The 21,102-nt window shown below is 41.0% G+C and overlaps 1 protein-coding gene across 12 annotated transcripts in view; it reads right to left on the bottom strand.

Moving 5' to 3' along the window:
* plekha1b (pleckstrin homology domain containing, family A (phosphoinositide binding specific) member 1b) overlaps positions 1–20,601 on the bottom strand; it is a 77,397-nt gene extending 56,796 nt beyond the window's left edge. For all 12 annotated transcript variants that reach the window (XM_068002282.1, XM_068002283.1, XM_068002284.1 and 9 more), the window contains exon 1: positions 20,483–20,601. The gene's annotated coding sequence lies outside the window, so the exon portion shown is untranslated. The remainder of the gene's footprint in view (positions 1–20,482) is intronic.
* Positions 20,602–21,102: the final 501 nt, after the last annotated feature.

Genomic DNA, 21,102 nt, shown 5'->3' with positions numbered 1-21,102 from the left:
ACAAATCCAATCCGGCCAATTACCGCCCCATCAGTCTACTCTCAATCATCAGCAAAATGAGGGAAGGTGTCGTTGACAGCACTATCAAGCGGCACTTACTCACCAATAGCCTGCTCACCGATGCTCAGTTTGGGTTCTGCCAGGACCACTTGGCTCCAGACCTCATTACAGCCTTGGTCCAAACATGGACAAAAGAGGTGAATTCCAGAGGTGAGGTGAGAGTGACTGCCCTTGACATCAAGGCAGCATATGACAGAGTGTGGCACCAAGGAGCCCGAGTAAAATTGAAGTCAATGGGAATGATGGGGAAAACTCTCCAGTGGCTGGAGTCATACCTAGCGCAAAGGAAGATGGTAGTGGTTGTTGGAGGCCAATCATCTCAGCCCCAGGACATTGCTGCAGGAGTTCCTCAAGGCAGTGTCCTAGGCCCAACCATCTTCAGCTGCTTCATCAATGACCTTCCCTCCACCATAAGGTCAGAAATGGGGATGTTCGCTGATGATTGCACAGTGTTCAGTTCCATTCGCAACCCCTCAAATAATGAAGCAGTCCGAGCTCGCATGCAGCGAGACCTGGATAACATCGAGGCTTGGGCTCTTAAGCAGCAAGTAACATTCGCGCCAGATAAGTGCCAGGCAAGTGCCAGGCAATGACCATCTCCAACAAGAGAGAGTCTAACCACCTCCCCTTGACATTCAACGGCATTACCATCGCCGAATCCCCCACCATCAACATCCTGGGGGTCACGATTGACCAGAAACTTAACTGGAACAGCCATATAAATACTGTGGCTACGAGAGCAGGTCAGAGGCTGGGTATTCTGTGGCGAGTGACTCATCTCCTGACTCCCCAAAGCCTTTCCACCATCTACAAGGCACAAGTCAGGAGTGTGATGGAATATTCTCCACTTGCCTGGATGAGTGCAGCTCCAACACTCAAGAACGTCGACACCATCCAAGATAAAGCAGCCCGCTTGACTGGCACCCCATCCACCACCCTAAACAATCACTCCCTTCACCACCGGCTCACTGTGGCTGCAGTGTGTACCAACTACAGGATGTACTGCAGCAACTTGCCAAGGCTTCTTCGACAGCACCTCCCAAACCCACGACCTCTACCACCTAGAAGGACAAGGGCAGAATGCACATGGGAACAACACCACCTGCACGTTCCCCTCCAAGTCACACACCATCCCGACTTGGAAATATATCGCTGTTCCTTTATCGTCGCTGGGTCAAAATCCTGGAACTCCCTACCTACCAGCACTATGGGAGAACCTTCACTACGCGGACTGCAGCGGTTCAAGGCCGCGGCTCACCACCACCTTCTTGAGGGCAATTAGGGATAGGCAATAAATGCTGGCCTTGCCAGTGACGCCTACATCACATGAACAAATAACAAAAAAAGCAGATGGCTTTAGTATCCAGAAATGGAACTCAACGATATTATGTATCGCACATATGGCAGGAACATGTGTTATAGGACCGCCACAAAAAAAAATTATTTTGTATTACATACAAGTCTGGATCAGTCACTTGAGTGGAGACAGTGATGGTCTAACTATTTTTGTCATGGTGGCTGGAATAGCCCGCTGGCCGTATGCTGACATCAGCAAAAATGACATCTTCTATACAAGTGATTATACACATTAATAATCATAGAATCATAGAAGTTTACAACATGGAAACAGGCCCTTCGGCCCAACATGTCCATGTCGCCCAGTTTATACCACTAAGCTAGTCCCAATTGCCTGCACTTGGCCCATATCCCTCTATACCCATCTTACCCATGTAACTGTCCAAATACTTTTTAAAAGACAAAATTGTACCCGCCTCTACTACTGCCTCTGGCAGCTCGTTCCAGACACTCACCACCCTTTGAGTGAAAAAATTGCCCCTCTGGACCATTTTGTATCTCTCCCCTCTCACCTTAAATCTATGCCCCCTCATTATAGACTCCCCTACCTTTGGGAAAAGATTTTGACTAGCTACCTTATCTATGCCCCTCATTATTTTATAGACTTCTATAAGATCACCCCGAAACCTCCCACTCTCCAGGGAAAAAAGTCGCAGTCTATCCAACCTCTCCCTATAAGTCAAATCATCAAGTCCCAGTAGCATCCTAGTAAATCTTTTCTGCACTCTTTCTAGTTTAATAATATCCTTTCTATAATAGGGTGACCAGAACTGTACACAGTATTCCAAGTGTGGCCTTACTAATGTCTTGTACAACTTCAACAAGACATCTCAACTCCTGTATTCAATGTTCTGACCAATGAAACCAAGCATGCTGAATGCCTTCTTCACCACCCTGTCCACCTGTGACTCCACTTTCAAGGAGCTATGAACCTGTACTCCTAGATCTCTTTGTTCTATAACTCTCCCCAACGCCCTACCATTAACGGAGTAAGTCCTGGCCCGATTCGATCTACCAAAATGCATCACCTCACATTTATCTAAATTAAACTCCATCTGCCATTCATCGGCCCACTGGCCCAATTTATCAAGATCCCGTTGCAATCCTAGATAACCTTCTTCACTGTCCACAATGCCACCAATCTTGGTGTCATCTGCAAACTTACTAAGCATGCCTCTTAAATTCTCATCCAAATCATTAATATAAATAACAAATAACAGCCGACCCAGCACCGATCCCTGAGGCACACCGCTGGTCACAGGCCTCCAGTTTGAAAAACAACTCTCTACAACCACCCTCTGTCTTCTGTCGTCAATCCAATTTTGTATCCAATTGGCTACCTTACCTTGGATCCAGTGAGATTTAACCTTATGTAACAACCTACCATGCGGTACCTTGTCAAAGGCTTTGCTAAAGTCCATGTAGACCACGTCTACTGCACAGCCCTCATCTATCTTCTTGGTTACCCCTTCAAAAAACTCAATCAAATTCGAGAGACATGATTTTCCTCTCACAAAACCATGCTGACTGTTCCTAATCAGTCCCTGCCTCTCCAAATGCCTGTAGATCCTGTCTCTCAGAATACCCTCTAACAACTTACCCACTACAGATGTCAGGCTCACCGGTCTGTAGTTCCCAGGCTTTTCCCTGCCGCCCTTCTTAAACAAAGGCACAACATCGTAATTCAAACATATGATTTTTAGTCTATATGTAAGAGTACAGTGAAAATTTTAGTTCATATTAAAAAAAACTTTGTAATAACAAGGATTTTAAACTTAACTTTCAAGCGTGTATGTAGCAAGAAACAAATCACACAAGGCCTAGATGTTGGAGACAAAAGAAAAACTCTACTTTAAAATGAGGCTTGAACAATATTATGAGCCACCAAGTCCTGAAAACCTGTTCACATTGTTCTAAGTTCAGTTTTCACCATGCACTCGTTTTTTCTGTTAGGTCTACAGTAAGTTTATAACCATCATCTTCTGAACTTTCCAATGGCACTCAAAATCATATATAAACACAAATCAAGGAGAAAATGGTTCCAATATATCTATGGACGTCACAAAAATTTTAGGGATACTTTTATGCTACAGTTGGCATATTTATAGCAAATTTCATGGAAGCACATTGGACGCACATTTGTGATCAAAGAAGAGTTTGAGAAAGAAAGTCACATCTTCGTTGCATTCCCTCCCAAAATGTAGTGTCAGCCATGGCTCAGTGGTAGCACACACGCCTCGGAGTCAGAGACTTGAGCACAAAAATCTAGGCTGACACGCCAATGCAGTACTGAGGGAGTGCTGCACTGTTGGAGGTGCTAGCTTTCGGATGAGACATGAAACCGAGATCCCATGGCACTATCTCGAAAAAGAGCAGGGGAGTTATCCCCGCTGTCCTGGACACTATTTATTCCTCAATCAACATCACAAACATATTACCTGGTCATTATCACATCGTTATTTCTGGGAGCTTGCTGTGCGCAAATTGGCTACTGCGTTTCTTATATTATAACAGTGACTACATCTCACAAATACTTCATTGGCTGTAAAGCGCCTTGGGACGCCCCGAGGAGTAGTGAAAGGAGCTATATAAATGCAAGTTCTTTCTTGCATTACCGTACATATTTTATTTTGTCACAAATAAAGAGCTGATGAATATAAAGAATTTTTCATCCATTACTGTATATTGACTTTGGACAGCATTATCTATAGTAATTTGCTGCATTACTTATAGAATCATAGAATAAATACAGCACAGAAGGGGGCCATTAACTTGTGTTAATATTAGAAAGAAATAGTTTGTATATCCATGGTAATTAATAATTATTCTCTGTTGTTGCTAATGGCAAACTGTAACTATGCCAATGGAGTCAGATATAATTTTATACAGACCATTAATTTCAATGTTCAGTAGCTTTGCTACTTCCTCCTGTCATCTACAATTCCAAGGGGCATAGAAGGGAATCAATAATAAGCAAGTCGTTTCCGGATAACTTCTGTAAATCTCAATGTCACCATTTCCCCAAACTATAAATGCTACTACATGCAAGAACTAACTGTTTCCGCTGTATTCTTGTACAAAGCATTTTGTTTTAAGTATTTTTACAACTGGAATATGTACTTAAACTTATTAAAAATTTGAATTCTGAAATCAAAGGTTGCCATGGTAATGCTCAGGTTTAATGACAGCTTTGGCATTTCTCAAAATAAAGGTCTTTTGAGGTCAGAAAATAGCACTATTAATTGGTCAGGAGTGCAGAGACAATTGGATAATTGAAAAAGTTTGTTTGTTTTCCTGAATTTGTTATGGGATTGAGACAAGCAAACTACAGCACATGGCTAAGAGATTTAGCATATATTGTAGCTTGGTACTCTACCATTTATTATTCATTTATCTTCTACATGCTTTCTATTTCAGTGTTCTGCTACCCACATTGTTAAAATGTCCTTACAATCAGTCCCATGATGCAGTTCCTTCACATGCAGTATTCTCATTACCCCAATCTATTTGCACATTTTAAAGCCTGAAGAATATCAAAAACTAGTAGCAAATCAAATGAATTGTTGTAATCAAGTTCCACAACCCAGAATTACATCACAATCAATTAATGTGACCATAATATGATCAGGCTTATTACAAGGCTTTTATTTTCAAGACGCCCAACACGAACTGCATCTGCTTAAATTTATACAGCACTTTTAACGTAAAAAGAAATGCCCCAAGACACTTCACAGATACAGATCGATAAAGCAAATGATGCCAAGCCATGAAGGAAAAGATTAGAAGGGGCAATAAAGCTTGGTCAAATAGAAGGGTTTTGAGAAGATTTTGAGCCGTGGATGGCGGAAGAGCTTAGGGAGGGAGTTTGAGACCATGGATGAAGGCTCTGCCACCAATGGTGGGACAAAGGGAGAGTAGGATGTAAACAGGGCCAGAGTCTGAGGACCAGAGGGCGGGGGAGGTGGGGGGGAAGGCTGAAAGTATGACTTTGCATCGAGGGCTTTGCAAACACTGTGGTCATTTAGGCAGTGCAAGTAGTGGAATATATCGTCAAGCAGGAATGCTTTAGTAAGGAGGCAGGAATTACCACCCATGAGTCATGATTTTGTCAGTGCCAGGACATCAATAGTTTCATCCACAATGACGTCATGGATGGCAAGGGCCTTTACTGAGAGGAAGCAAATAGTATGGAGGCCGATATGAAGAGAGACTGTGATTATTGATCTGCTGGCAGGGTGAGAGGGAGTGGCAGTGGAAGCAGTGAGCAGGATTGGAAGGTTAGAGAAGTTAACACATCTCCACAGAATGACAAGGGCAAGATGGTCGCTGAGAACTGAAGATGGGAGTTTGAGCTACTGCTCTAGAAGAGGCCGCGGCATGGTGAAGAATGCCAAGGGAAGCAGAGGGCTCATTCAAGAGATTCAAGCAGGAGAGAAGATAGGCTGAGGAATAGTACCATGTGGAAGGATCAAAGGAGTTACAGTGCTGGAGAAGGGGCAGCTGTAAGGGGGCAGAGGCAAGTAAAAGGAAGAGGGAGAGAAAGAAAAACAGGACCTGAAAACGACTAAAAGGAAAAAAAATGGGAGGAGTCTCGTATCCGGAGCGGCTGCCAATATGCACATGCAAGTGGACAGAGAAATTGAAGTAATTCAAGTTCGTAAACAAATAAGGTTATTTTCCTAATTTTGATATCTAAATATTTTCAAGATTTTTTACGTCATTCAAATCTAAACATCCTTTGGCAAGTTATGGCCCTTTCAGCAAATCCTGCTCTATTTTCAACAGTAAATGTTCCTTACCCAATGCCCACGTGACAGCACCTTTACCAGGACCACAGCAGTTCAAGGAGAAGGCCCATCACCTTCTCAAGGGAACTGAGATGGGCAATAAATGCAGCTTTGCCAGCACTGCCCACATCCCAAGAATAAAAATGGCAGTCTTGAACCAGCTATTCAGAGGAGTGCTGGAGCAGCACTCTGATTTTCTCTCTCCACTTGTGGCAAAGCCCTTGGCTCCTACTTATCCCCTCTCTTACCAACACGGCCAGGATTAAACACCTACCACATGAAAAATCCTGGACAAAACTCTACACCTTACCACATTGTGGAAAATTGCTGGAGCACCAATTCAGTGCTCTATACAGGGAAGTATTTCTTTCAAGTGCTAAATTAACCAATTTTAGCAATAATTTCAATAGAAGTTTCCTTTAATGAGAAAAAAACCCCAAACATTCCATATATGAAGTATCCTGATATCTAACTAATCTATTAGGTCAACAATGCACAATTGGGAGAACTAGGGTCCAAATACAAACATTCAGACATATGGCAAGGAACTGATAATTACAAGCCTTTGAAAGGTTTAATGTCACATTCCATCCATGTATTTATAAAGTCTATTTTTTTTTTACACACTGCCTCAAATACTATATAACTCATGCTTTGAACTGTTCCAAAATATTTCTGCTGCTGAACTAAGTACAACAGCCTGTTCAATAACAGATCCTACTACAATGTTTTAATGCAGAATAGTCAAAGACCTCAGACTGGCTCTCAGTATCTTAGATTAGTAGGCCCCACCTAAACATAATTATGCATCCCTCAGTAACCACTGGCATCTTTGTGCCACAATATGTAAGAAAAGTGGAACTCAATCTGCATAGAAGTAGATGTTAACCACAAAATAGAAAAATATTGATCTATTTTAATGAGTTGCTCTTTTGTTCTAAGAAATCTTAAAGTTTGATTAAGCAAAAGGCAGAGAGAGGGTACTTTTTGTTCTCAAAGTTAACCTCCCCACTCCAATGTTAAAGTTAACCTCCCCACTCCAATGTTAAAGTTAACCTCCCCACTCCAATGTTAAAGTTAACCTCCCCACTCCAATGTTAAAGTTAACCTCCCCACTCCAATGTTAAAGTTAACCTCCCCACTCCAATGTTAAAGTTAACCTCCCCACTCCAATGTTAAAGTTAACCTCCCCACTCCAATGTTAAAGTTAACCTCCCCACTCCAATGTTAAAGTTAACCTCCCCACTCCAATGTTAAAGTTAACCTCCCCACTCCAATGTTAAAGTTAACCTCCCCACTCCAATGTTAAAGTTAACCTCCCCACTCCAATGTTAAAGTTAACCTCCCCACTCCAATGTTAAAGTTAACCTCCCCACTCCAATGTTAAAGTTAACCTCCCCACTCCAATGTTAAAGTTAACCTCCCCACTCCAATGTTAAAGTTAACCTCCCCACTCCAATGTTAAAGTTAACCTCCCCACTCCAATGTTAAAGTTAACCTCCCCACTCCAATGTTAAAGTTAACCTCCCCACTCCAATGTTAAAGTTAACCTCCCCACTCCAATGTTAAAGTTAACCTCCCCACTCCAATGTTAAAGTTAACCTCCCCACTCCAATGTTAAAGTTAACCTCCCCACTCCAATGTTAAAGTTAACCTCCCCACTCCAATGTTAAAGTTAACCTCCCCACTCCAATGTTAAAGTTAACCTCCCCACTCCAATGTTAAAGTTAACCTCCCCACTCCAATGTTAAAGTTAACCTCCCCACTCCAATGTTAAAGTTAACCTCCCCACTCCAATGTTAAAGTTAACCTCCCCACTCCAATGTTAAAGTTAACCTCCCCACTCCAATGTTAAAGTTAACCTCCCCACTCCAATGTTAAAGTTAACCTCCCCACTCCAATGTTAAAGTTAACCTCCCCACTCCAATGTTAAAGTTAACCTCCCCACTCCAATGTTAAAGTTAACCTCCCCACTCCAATGTTAAAGTTAACCTCCCCACTCCAATGTTAAAGTTAACCTCCCCACTCCAATGTTAAAGTTAACCTCCCCACTCCAATGTTAAAGTTAACCTCCCCACTCCAATGTTAAAGTTAACCTCCCCACTCCAATGTTAAAGTTAACCTCCCCACTCCAATGTTAAAGTTAACCTCCCCACTCCAATGTTAAAGTTAACCTCCCCACTCCAATGTTAAAGTTAACCTCCCCACTCCAATGTTAAAGTTAACCTCCCCACTCCAATGTTAAAGTTAACCTCCCCACTCCAATGTTAAAGTTAACCTCCCCACTCCAATGTTAAAGTTAACCTCCCCACTCCAATGTTAAAGTTAACCTCCCCACTCCAATGTTAAAGTTAACCTCCCCACTCCAATGTTAAAGTTAACCTCCCCACTGATAGATTTTTCCCTACGACTATTTTCTTATTAGCTTTGAAAACTGCATTGGGAATATTCTAAAGCACAGAACAACAAAGACAGCTTTGTTCTCGAGAAAAGTTTCAGGGCATTTATTGGACATTAGCCTTGCGACTTGCCTTTTTTCATGGTAAAGAAAGCTCATTTGTGTAAATTGCCTACAACATTTTTTTTTAAAAAGTGGCTGACCACAAAAAAAAAGCATTTTCCCTTTTTAGTTTTTAAGAAGATCAGATAACTAAACAAGCTAAAAATTGTGTGTGAAGATTGTAGTCATAATTGTTTCATTCAACCGCAGTATTTTTACATTGTCATTTTACTTGTTAACTCACTAGAGACTTTTTAAATGTGTACAGCTTTTAAAAAATGTTTATTTTAAAATGAAAAAAGTGAAAACTTAAGATGAAGAATGTGCAACTTAGTTTCTGTAACACAACATGGCAACGTACTGTAACAATGCAATCGTAATGGAACTGGAGCAGTCACTGAAGTCTAAGTTCCAAATATCCTTGTTTTCAGGCATTTCACAACTGCACAGGGAAAAAAATGTTAATCCACCATGACATTAAGCACAAGAATGAACAAGAAATTAGTAACCATCACAGTTGGAAACAATTCTTCTTTTCAGTAAGAGTTGATCACCTGTGCTGTGTACCATCCTCTATTTCAGCAGGAAGCTAGGCCCTGTAAGATTTTATAAATTGCAGAGCTGTGCCATCTGCTCCCAGTGAGCCACTGAGAAAAAGGGCATGGACCTCTGGCAGAAATAGTGTTGAAGTCAGACCCTAACTTTTTTTCCTTCCTCCATATTATAATAAACTTTTTCATGTTGTTTATAGAATTAGTGCAAATGCGAGTAACATTTTTCCAATCTTTTTCAAAAACGCCTAACACTTTATACAGAAGTACAGTGATGAAGGCAACATTGCACACTTTACTGTTTCTAACTCCACTTTTGCAAGCTGACCTCCTTCATTTTAATTGCAGAAAGTAATCACGATACCAACTGCTGAGCTACCAAACATTTCTGTGATTGTTGAAACATTGGAAATGTCCAAAGCTTTCAGTAATTCTTGATATACAGCACTGCCTCCAAAAACTTTTCATGCATTTGAATAGATACAGATACAGTTCTAGCAGTCAACAGTCTTTCCAAAGAAGCTCATATGTTAGGCTTTCATGTTTGTTAATGGAAAATGCCAGACTACACACAGTTGAAGTGAACTCCCGTGTGACATTGGTTTGTATCTGTCTTCCTTTGTTTTATAAAAGTGATCATTTTGCAAAGATAATTTAACTGAATAAAACAGCACCATTTTTGTGACATTCTTCAGTTTGTCATTAATCTGTGTAGCCAAGTGATCAAATTTACTGTTCTCCAACGTTAAACAGGCGTAGTCATACGACAAATCTTGCAAACCATAACTACTTTACTTCTGGCTTTCTTGAAGAGAAATCCTATCCACAACCCTCCACAGTATTTGACTCCTACCAGTGATTATGGCATTCCACTCCCACTGTAAGTGGAACTCGTTGCAAGGCTATTGGCTAAATACTCACTGCATAGGTTACATGCCAAATCCAATGCAGACTACCCAAATAAGCACTCAAACATAAAAGGAAGCTGAAAATCTCTCAAATTAGTATGGCACTTTGCATTAAAAGAAATTTTGTAGTCAGTCGTATATTCTGCTTTCATCCTCCAGTGTTTCATTTCTTTCAAACAGTTTTGGTATTTTTGTTCTGGTGCTGTTTCATTGCTGGCTTTCAATTAAAACCAGAAATCGAATATTTACTCATATTTAAATCAAGCCATGCTCTTGCACCAGTTCTGACAAAAGGTTATCGACCTGAAACGTTAACTCTGTTCCTTTTCCCACAGATGGTGCCTGACCTGCTGAGTATTTCCAGCATTTTCTGTTTTTATGTCACACATTAAGCCACTTCTCGAGTTTTGAAACTTCTTTTGCTTTGAAACCTTGCACAGCAAATATTTGCTTTTGAGGAACATACTCCATTACTTCACTCCAGCTTGGATTTCAATCATCATCATCAACAACTACTACTTGCATTTATATAGCACCTTCAAATGTAGGAAAATATCTCAAGGCACTTTACAGGAGCTTAAAATCAGACAAAAACTGGCACTGAGCCAAAGAAGGAAATGTTAGGGTGAGTGACCAAAAGCATGGTGAAGAGATAGGTTTTAAGGAGGGTCTTAAACCTCTCCATCTCTCTCCTCCTTTTAAGGAGAGAATTCCAGAGCTTAGGGCCTACACAGCTGATGGCACAGCCAACAATGGTGGGTTGAAGGGATTGGGGGATGCATAAGAGGGCAGATTTGGAAAGACACATACTTCTTGGAGGGTTGTAGGGCTGGAGGAAGTTAGAGATAAGGAGGGTTGAGGCCATGGAGGGATTTAAACACAAGGATGACAATTTTAAATTTGAGGCATTGGTGGTCCACTTGATGAACTAGCCTTACTAAAAAATGTACCAGTTTCATCCTTCTCTACCGTAACTGTTGACTTTAATTAAGACATACTTATTCAAAATAGGAGCAACAAAAACAGAGGGCAACCAACACCTGTGGCACAATAACTCAGCAAGGAGTCAACACCTTTAGAATGGGAGATGAGGGCAGAACAGGAGAAGGTTAAATCCCTACTTCATCTCATACTATCAATACATCCTTCTATTCCTTTCTCCCTCATGTACTTATCTAGCTTCCCCTTAAATGGATTATTAGTGATTATCTTATATTTATGGCCCCTAGTTTTGGACTCCCCAAGTGGAAACATCGACCCTATCGATCCCCTTCATGATTTTAAAGACCTCTATCAAGTTGCCTCTCAGTCTTCTCTTTTCTGGGAGAAGAATCCCAACCTGTTCAATCTTTCCTGATGGTTGTACCCTCTCAGTTCTGGTTTAATCCTTTTTTGCTTCTTCTCCAGTGCTTCTATATTCTTTTTGTAATATGGAGACCAGAACTGTGCACAGCACTCGAAGTGCGATCTAACCAAGGTTCTACATAAGTTTAACATAACTTCTCTACTTCTGAATTCTGTTTCTCTCGAAATGAACCCAGTGTGGTTTGCACTTTTTATGGCTTTGTTAACTACTTTGAATGATTAATGAATCTGGACCCCGAGATCCTTTCGCTTCCACCCCATTCAGACCCGTATTTTCCAAGGAGTTGAATTTTATTCCTCCTACAAAAATGCAGCACCTACATTTATCTATACTGAAATTCATGTCATCTGCAAGCCCATTCTGCAAGTTTGTTAATGTCTTGTATTTTGTAGCAGTCTTCTTCAGTATTGACTATACCCCCCAATTTGGTGTCATCCGCATTTCCTCCAGTCAAACACTGGGAAGATCGAATTCATCATCTTCAGTCCCCCACCATGAACTCCATTCCCTCGCTACCAGAACATTTTATTAGAATTAGGAGTTATACAGTAAAACTAGAATTAGCATAATAAAAGAATGAAATCCTTGAAAAATGTGATGGTCAGGGAATTTTGTTATCATAGAAGTTACAACATGGAAACAGGCCCTTCGGCCCAACATGTCCATGTCGCCCAGTTTATACCACTAAGCTAGTCCCAATTGCCTGCACTTGGCCCATATCCCTCTATACCCATCTTACCCATGTAACTGTCCAAATGCTTTTTAAAAGACAAAATTGTACCTGCCTCTACTACTGCCTCTGGCAGCTCGTTCCAGACACTCACCACCCTTTGAGTGAAAAAATTGCCCCTCTGGACCCTTTTGTATCTCTCCCCTCAAATCTATGCCCCCTCGTTATAGACTCCCCTACCTTTGGGAAAAGATTTTGACTATCTACCTTATCTATGCCCCTCATTATTTTATAGACTTCTATAAGATCACCCCGAAACCTCCTACTCTCCAGGGAAAAAAGTCTCAGTCTATCCAACCTCTCCCTATAAGTCAAACCATCAAGTCCAGATAGCATCCTAGTAAATCTTTTCTGCACTCTTTCTAGTTTAATAATATCCTTTCTATAATAGGGTGACCAGAACTGTACACGGTATTCCAAGTGTGGCCTCACCAATGCCCTGTACAACTTCAACAAGACATCCCAACTCCTGTATTCAATGTTCTGACCAAGCATGCTGAATGCCTTCTTCACCACCCTATCCAACTGTGACTCCACTTTCAAGGAGCTATGAACCTGTACTCCTAGATCTCTTTGTTCTATAACTCTCCCCAACGCCCTACCATTAACGGAGTAGGTCCTGGCCCGATTCGATCTACCAAAATGCATCACCTCACATTTATCTAAATTAAACTCCATCTGCCATTCATCGGCCCTCTGGCCCAATTTATCAAGATCCCGTTGCAATCCTAGATAACCTTCTTCACTGTCCACAATGCCACCAATCTTGGTGTCATCTGCAAACTTACTAACCATGCCTCCTAAATTCTCATCCAAATCATTAATATAAATAACAAATAACAGCCGACCCAGCACCGATCCCTGAGGCACACCGTTGGACACAGGCATCCACTTTGAAAAACAACCCTCTACAACCACCCTCTGTCTTCTGTCGTCAAGCCAATTTTGTATCCAATTGGCTACCTCACCTTGGATCCCATGAGATTTAACCTTATGTAACAACCTACCATGCGGTACCTTGTCAAAGGCTTTGCTAAAGTCCATGTAGACCACGTCTACTGCACAGCCCTCATCTATCTTCTTGGTTACCCCTTCAAAAAACTCAATCAAATTCGTGAGACATGATTTTCCTCTCACAAAACCATGCTGACTGTTCCTAATCAGTCCCTGCCTCTCCAAATGCCTGTAGATCCTGTCCCTCAGAATACCCTCTAACAACTTACCCACTACAGATGTCAGGCTCACCGGTCTGTAGTTCCCAGGCTTTTCCCTGCCGCCCTTCTTAAACAAAGGCACAACATTTGCTACCCTCCAATCTTCAGGCACCTCACCTGTAGCGGTGGATGATTCAAGTACCTCTGCTAGGGGACCCGCAATTTCCTCCCTAACCTCCCATAACGTCCTGGGATACATTTCATCAGGTCCCGGAGATTTATCTACCTTGATGCGCGTTAAGACTTCCAGCACCTCCCTCTGTAATATGTACACTCCTCAGGACATCACTATTTATTTCCCCAAGTTGTCCTTATTCATGCCAAAAAAATTCTATTTCTGCCATATAGTTATTGAAATTACATGTGCCTAATCAAAATGAGAATTCTGTCATTTTGAACAGGGTCAGAAGGAAATTTTTATGGCAGCAATCTCAACATTCACTTTCCAACACAATTGTCTTTTTTGAAGAGAAACAGCTTAGTCACCAGGGAGAGAAATGTTGCACATATCGAAATGTTCTTAAAATGCAAAATTACAAATTGGCTTGATTTATATCGTGTGTGTTAAAATGAAGAGGTTTGGCAAACACTTCTTCAAAACAATGCTTCCTTAACTACTTACATTTAGGAATTCATAAAATGTACTAAGTTCCGGAAGTTTTTCAACTAAATTAGCATTGTACTTCTACTAATAATGATATTTTTGTACAGTAAGTTTTTAAGAACAGTAAATTTAGGATATCAGCATAATGATGCATTTGCAATAGGCAATTCTCTTTAGTAATGGTTAATATACAATAAGCACAGTTCACATAAAAGAGCACTAGAAAAACACTACTGTATGTGTTTTTATTCAAGAACGCCCCAATTAATTATTTCTGTAATAAAATAATCTCTTACTGAAATAATTCACTGAATTTGGACTAGATATTGAACACATACTTAACAAGAGTTCAAACGAGTTCAAGCTCAGTTGAATTTTATTTTTCAGCCAAAAGTGTGTGTTCACTGAGGGGCAATGGTCCCACCAGAAGATTTTTAAAAATCTCAGCACACGTTTGTGTTGTTTCTCTAACCACCACTATCCTGAAAAACTGAATTAAAAATGTCATGAAGGATTTAAGTATTATATAACTACATTTATAAAAAAAAGTTAATTAACTCAATTGATAATACACAAAAGGCTCAATTAAATCTGGTTCTTGCATACTATGTGTCAAAGCAAGCCATTGACAGTGGACATGTAACCGTTCTGATGTACCTATGAATATAAATGAAGACAAGCTCGTGGAATGCAATATAAAGGACATTTCTTCAGCAAATTGGTTGCTCACTATGCTAAATACTTTTGCAAAGAACATACAAGTCAGCAAACATATTTAGTATTTGTGTAATGCTGACAGAATTGTATCTGCTGTTAACTACACTTACTCATGACTTGCCCTGCAACTTGAAAACCAACCAACCATAAGAGCCATCTCCACAGAATTCAATATGCAAAAAGTATATCATGGCAAAATTTGGAACTTATATACCTAGCATTGTATTAGTGGGATTTCATGGAGTGGATTTTTCTGGTACGTACACTTTCCATAAAAGGGAGGAAAATTAATTTGCTAAATTTTGCATTAAGTTTGCATTATCCCTAAATAATCACAAAAATTAGCACGTGCACCAAACTTTCTGATACGGATTCTGCTGTAAGACTCAGCATGCAGAAGGTCCACTTTCACACCTGTCAGTTTCTCCTCAAAGAGGATGTGTTATCTAGCGGTCTGAGTAAAAAAAGATGAAGTCCTTGCCCTGCTGAGAATCAAACTCAAAACCACAAAAGCAAACACTGCAGCTACTATACAAATATATTTGCTACTCCTAACCTTGTAACTGGAAATATTTACGTTGGTAAGCTATACCTGCATATAGCCACATTTCAAGCGCACCTCCATATTTACTAACTGTAAACAACCATATCACAAACCATTACCATCTATCATTCCCCTACTTCATATGATCACATTCGCTTATTTAATATGTAGCTTCTCACCTACACAGTAACTTTTCCATCCAGGGAGGAAAGTAAAATGATTATGGATACCTTCCAATTACAAGAAGTCACTATATTTTCCAGACATCTGGGGTTCAACCAGAAGATTATGGTAGGTTCTCAGCAATTGAGCTAAATGTTACTGGGCCTTAAAAACATGTCAAGAACTGCAGTATCCCATTTCAAATCTCTAGCTAGGTCCTTATGTAAAATGAAGCTGTTTACGTCAATTCTTCCTCCCACTCTTTTGCCAGTGTGCCCCACAAAGCAATACATGAAACTTATCACAAACATGCCCAGATGGATTTGTGTCTGACAGCTGCATAACTAACACTGACAATTACAAGCCCAAGAAAAAAAACATAAATTAGTAAACTACAAAGCCATCAGCCTAGCCTGTTCTGAACAACTGAACATTTTGTGAATTGTAAGTCAACAAGGTATTACCAACAAAAAGCAAAAAAACTGCAAATACTGGGAACATCGGAACAGGAGGAGGCCATTCAGCCCCTCAAGCCTGTTCCACCATTTAATTAGATCATGGCTAATCTGCACCTCAACTCACCTAATTTCGCTCCATATCCCTTGATACCCTTACAAAACAAAAATCCATCAATTTCCAATGACTCATCATCCACTGCCTTTTGGAGGAAAGAGCATTCCAAATTTTCACTAGCCTTTGTGTGGAAAAAAAATGCTTCCTGAATTTACTTCTAAATGACCTAGCTCCAATTTTAAGATTATGTCCCCTTACTCTGGATTCCACCAGTAGAGGAAATAGTTTCTCGAATTCCTTTATCATTTTAAAATATCTCAATTAGATCACACCTTAATCATCCAAACTCAAGGGAATATAATCACTTACACTTATATAGCACCTTTAACGTAGTAAAATGTCTCACGGCGCTTCACAGGAGCGTTATCAAACAAAATTTGACACTGAATCACATAAGAAGCTATTAGGACAGGTGACCAAAAGCTTGGTCAAACAGGTAGGTTTTAAGAAGCGTCTTAAAGGAGGAGAGAGAGGTGGAGCAGCAGAGGGGTTTAGGGAAGGAATTCCAGAGCTTAGGGTCTAGGCAACTGAAGGCATGGCTGCCAACGGTGGAGCAACTAAAATTGGGGATTTGCAAGAGGACAGAATTGGAGGAGCGCAGAGATCTGCAAGGGTTGTAGGGCTGGAGGAGGTTACAGAGATAGAGCGGGGAAGGCTATGGATAGTCAAAAACAAGGATGAGATGAGGCAGGGGCGGAGACAGGTGATGTCACAGAGTGGAAGCATTTTGTGATGGAGCAGATAAGGGGTCGGAAGCTCAAAGGGTCAAATAGAACACCAGGGTTGCGAACGGTCTGGTTCAGCTTCAAACAGTGGCCGGGGGCGGGGAGTCGGTGGCTAGGAAACAGAGTTTGTAGCAGGGACTGAATACAATGGCTTTAGTCGTCCCTATATTTAGTTGGTGGAAATTTCTGCTCATCCAGTACTCGATGTCAGACAAGCAGCATGACAAGTCAAAGGTGGCGGTGAGGTTTACGCAACCTGTCCTCATAACTTAACCCTTTAACCTGATATCATTCTGGTAAATCTGCACTGTACTCCTTGCAAGGTCAAAATACCTTTTCTGAGGTTCGTAAGAACATAACAAATAGGAGCAGGAGTAGGCCAAACTGTCCTTCCAGCCTGCTCTGCCATTCAATAAGATCATGGCGGATCTTCGACCTCAACGCCACTTTCCTGCCCGATCCCCATATCCCTTGATTCCCCTACAGTCCAAAAATCTATCGATCTCAGTCTTGAGTATACTCAACAGCTGAGCATCCACAGCCCTCTGGGGTAGAGAATGCCAAACCCTCTGAGTGAAGAAGTTTCTCCTCATCGAAAGTCCTAAATGGTCGACCCCTTATCCTGAGACTACGCCACCTAGTTCTAAACTCTCCAGTCAGGGAAAACAGCCTCTCAGCATCTACCCTGTCAAGCCCTCTCAGGATCTTATATGTTTCAATGAGATCACCTCTCATTCTTCTAAACTCCTGAGAGTTTAGGCCCATTCTACTCAATCTCTTCTCATGGGGCAACCCTCTCATCCCAGGAATAAATCTAGTGTACCTTTGTTGCACCAACTATAGGGCAAATATATCCTTCCTTGGGTAAGGAGACTAAAACTGTACATGGTATTCCAGGTGTGGTCTCACCAAAGCCACGTACTATTGAATGCAGTACTCCAGATGGGGTCTGATCAAGGCTCTGTACATCTGAAGCATCACTTCACCTTTGAATTCCAACCCCCTTGAGATAATGTTCAACATTCCATTAACTTTTTTGATTACTTTTTGTACCGGTGCACTAGCTTTTAGTGACGTGTACACGGACACCTAACAGCTTCTACCAATCACCATCAATATTCCGATTTGTCTTTCTCAGATTCAAAGTAGATGACCTCAAACTTCCCCATAATGAACTCTATCTGCCATAGTTTTGCCCACAACTTAGTATGCCATCTGCAAACTTGGACAAACTTGAAAAGCTGATGGCCCAATACAGATCCCTGAGGAACACCATTTGTCACATCCTGACAATGAGAATGTTTCCTTTATCCCTACTGTCTCCTACCTCTCAACCAATTACTGACTCATGTCACGAGGTTACCTCCAATTCTGTGCATTCTCATTTTTCACTAATAATCTCTTGTGCGAAACTCATACAGACAGTATCCATAGATCCTCCCCATTTCACCATGTTAGTGACCTCAAAATAATCAATTAGACTAGTCAGGAATGACCTACCATCACAATTCCCACACTGACTCTCTGATCAGCTCATACTTGTCCAAGTACTCAAAAAAATTTCAATCCAAAAAGGTACAATTCCTGTATCTCGAGAGCTTTGGAAAATTATGACTAATGCATCTACAATTTCCTCAGCTATTTATTTTAATACCCTGGGATGGAAACAGATCCTGGAGATTTGTTCATCTTAAGTCCCATTATTCTTTCCATTGCCATTTTTTTTAAAACTTATATTAAATCCACTAAGTTCCTCCCTTTCAATTATTTTTAGGTTCCCTTGCACCACTGGTATTTTGCCCACTTCCTCCATTGTGAAAATGGATACACATTACTCATTTAACAAGTTTGCCATTCCTTTATTATCTATTAGTCTCGCCTGCATCAGTCTTTAATGGCCACATTCCTCTATCATTCTCTCTCAATATATTTTTAAGAACTTTTGACTTTGAGCTATGGTATCCATTGCATGTTTTTTTTCCTATTCCCTTTTTGTACCTCAGTACTATCTTGTTTTTTTATAGCTGGATTTCCACTTTCCCTTGCATTTGTATAAGCCTTTTCTTTTAGCTTGATAATGTCTCTTACCTCATTTGTTGACCATGGTTGCTTAACTACGCAAGTGGAGCCTTTGCCTTTTAGGGGTACATACTGGTTTTGTATCATGCCAAATACCTCTTTGAATACTTCCTACTGTTTGTCCGTAGGTTTACCCATAAATATTTCAACCCAGTTTACCGTGGTTAATTCATTTCTCATCCGTTCAAAGTTTGCCTGACTTAAATTTAAAACCTTGGTTTGTGACTTTCCCTTCTGCCTCTCAAATCTAATATCAAATTCAATTAAAATTATAGTCACTATTTGCAAGATACTACCTTACCATCTGATTGTTAACTAATCTCTAAACCCAGTGTGGCCTGTTCCCCTGTTGGTTCTAAAACATATTGTTCCAGAAAACTGTCCCAAATACATCGTAGAAATTCACTGCCTTTACTAATTGAGCTATTATGCTTCTCCCAGTCTACGTGAAGATTAAAATCTTCCATTATAACCACATTGTTTTTCCTACATGTTTCCGTGATCTCCAAATTTATGGCATCACGACTAGCAGGTCTATGGACAACTCCTATCCCAGTCTTGCATCCTGTGCTGTTCCTTAACTCAACCTATAATGTTTCCACTGCCCACACCGTTAGTGAAATCCCTTCTATTATGGTATTTGTGTCTTTTATCAATATTGCTGCTTCCCCCTCATTTCCCAATTTCCCTGTCCTTTCTAAAGATCCAACAGCCTGAAATATTTCACTCCCAATCATGCTCAGGTTGTAGCCAGATCTCTAAACCAGGTAAGACAGCACCTGTGGAGAAAACAAGATTTGACAGTTTTGACAAAGGGTTCAGACCCTAAACATTAATTCTTCTGTTCTCACCACAGACACTGCCTGACCTGCTGTGGGGTTTCAGGATTTTCTGTTTTGTTTAATATATTACAAACTATCCCCCTAAGCATTACACTCACTCAATCAGATTTGGTTGAAATTAATGATGAAATTTAACCATTTCTAAGTTCTTCACTGTCAATATAATATTTAAACAAGCAGAAATATGTTGAATTCAATATCTGAACCTAGCTTCCAACCAAGCAATCTGATCAAAGATAAGTTACAGCTCCAATTATCTATTTCTTAAAGTAGTGGAAAATATTTTATGTCACCAATAAACCATAAACCATGTGGGGGAATAAACTACTGTAGAAGCCAAAAAAAAATTATGTTGCCAAATCACCATTTACCAAGGATGGCAAATATAGCAAGATAGAAATATCCTACTCCAAGTAAAAACACAATTTTCACAGCAACTAATTTCCTTACACTAAACACCTATTTTATTGGGATTATTTGTTGGTGCAAGCTGTGATTTGGTGCGGCATTTCTCCAGCACGGTATTTCCTGATCACGCTCAGTGCTGGGGGAGGGAATGCTTCCATCAATCAGACCAGCGGCAGCCGTACGCCAGGGTGTGAAAGGCCGAAATTCCACCCTGCGACGGAGCTCCGTCTCTCGCCCCAGCAGCGCCCGCACCAAATTAACAACTTCCACAGCCACAATCGTCGAAAACAAACACCCACCCCGCTGCGGCTCACAAACCACCCGGTGCCTTCAGGCCCGGCCGCTGTCACACTCACCCGAGCGTCGTCCGCGGGGGAGAAAACAATAAATAAACCGGCCACGGTTCAGCGAGAGTCCCCGCCGAGCTCCAGCCACCAGAGCATTGCCCCAACTGCCCACTTTCTAATTCACGCTCTTTTTCCGGGTCAAACAGCACCCCCTCTCTCGAGAGGTCACCAACAGACCGGATGTGCCGTCTGCTGCTCCGCGAAGGTTTCTGGGGATTGTGGTTCTCTAAAGAACAAAGTGCTGCTGGAAGTGCCATTCTTGTCCTGGTGTGAATGTGACAAATGCAATTGGTGCTAAGGAGAGCCCGACTGAGCTTTCGGGACCAAATCAACCTGGAAAATTAGGAAAAGCTCATTAACAGCTTAAGAAAAGCTAACAACATTCAAGAAGTGGAGATGCCGGTGATGGACTGGGGTTGACAATTGTAAACAATTTTACAACACCAAGTTATAGTCCAGCAATTTTATTTTAAATTCACAAGCTTTCGGAGATTTTCTCCTTCCTCAGGTAAATGTTCAGGATCTCCTTGAAGCCTACGCATTTATACATATTGAATAATACATGGTGTTTACAGACTGCCCCTGCAACTGCCCGTTGCCAAGGCAATCACCGTGTTCAGACAGAGAGG

The sequence above is a fragment of the Heptranchias perlo genome, chromosome 21, assembly GCF_035084215.1.
Source record: "Heptranchias perlo isolate sHepPer1 chromosome 21, sHepPer1.hap1, whole genome shotgun sequence".
Lineage (NCBI taxonomy): Eukaryota > Metazoa > Chordata > Chondrichthyes > Hexanchiformes > Hexanchidae > Heptranchias > Heptranchias perlo.
The sequence above is the reverse complement of the archived record's forward strand: the minus strand, read 5'-3'. Positions and strand labels throughout refer to the sequence as shown.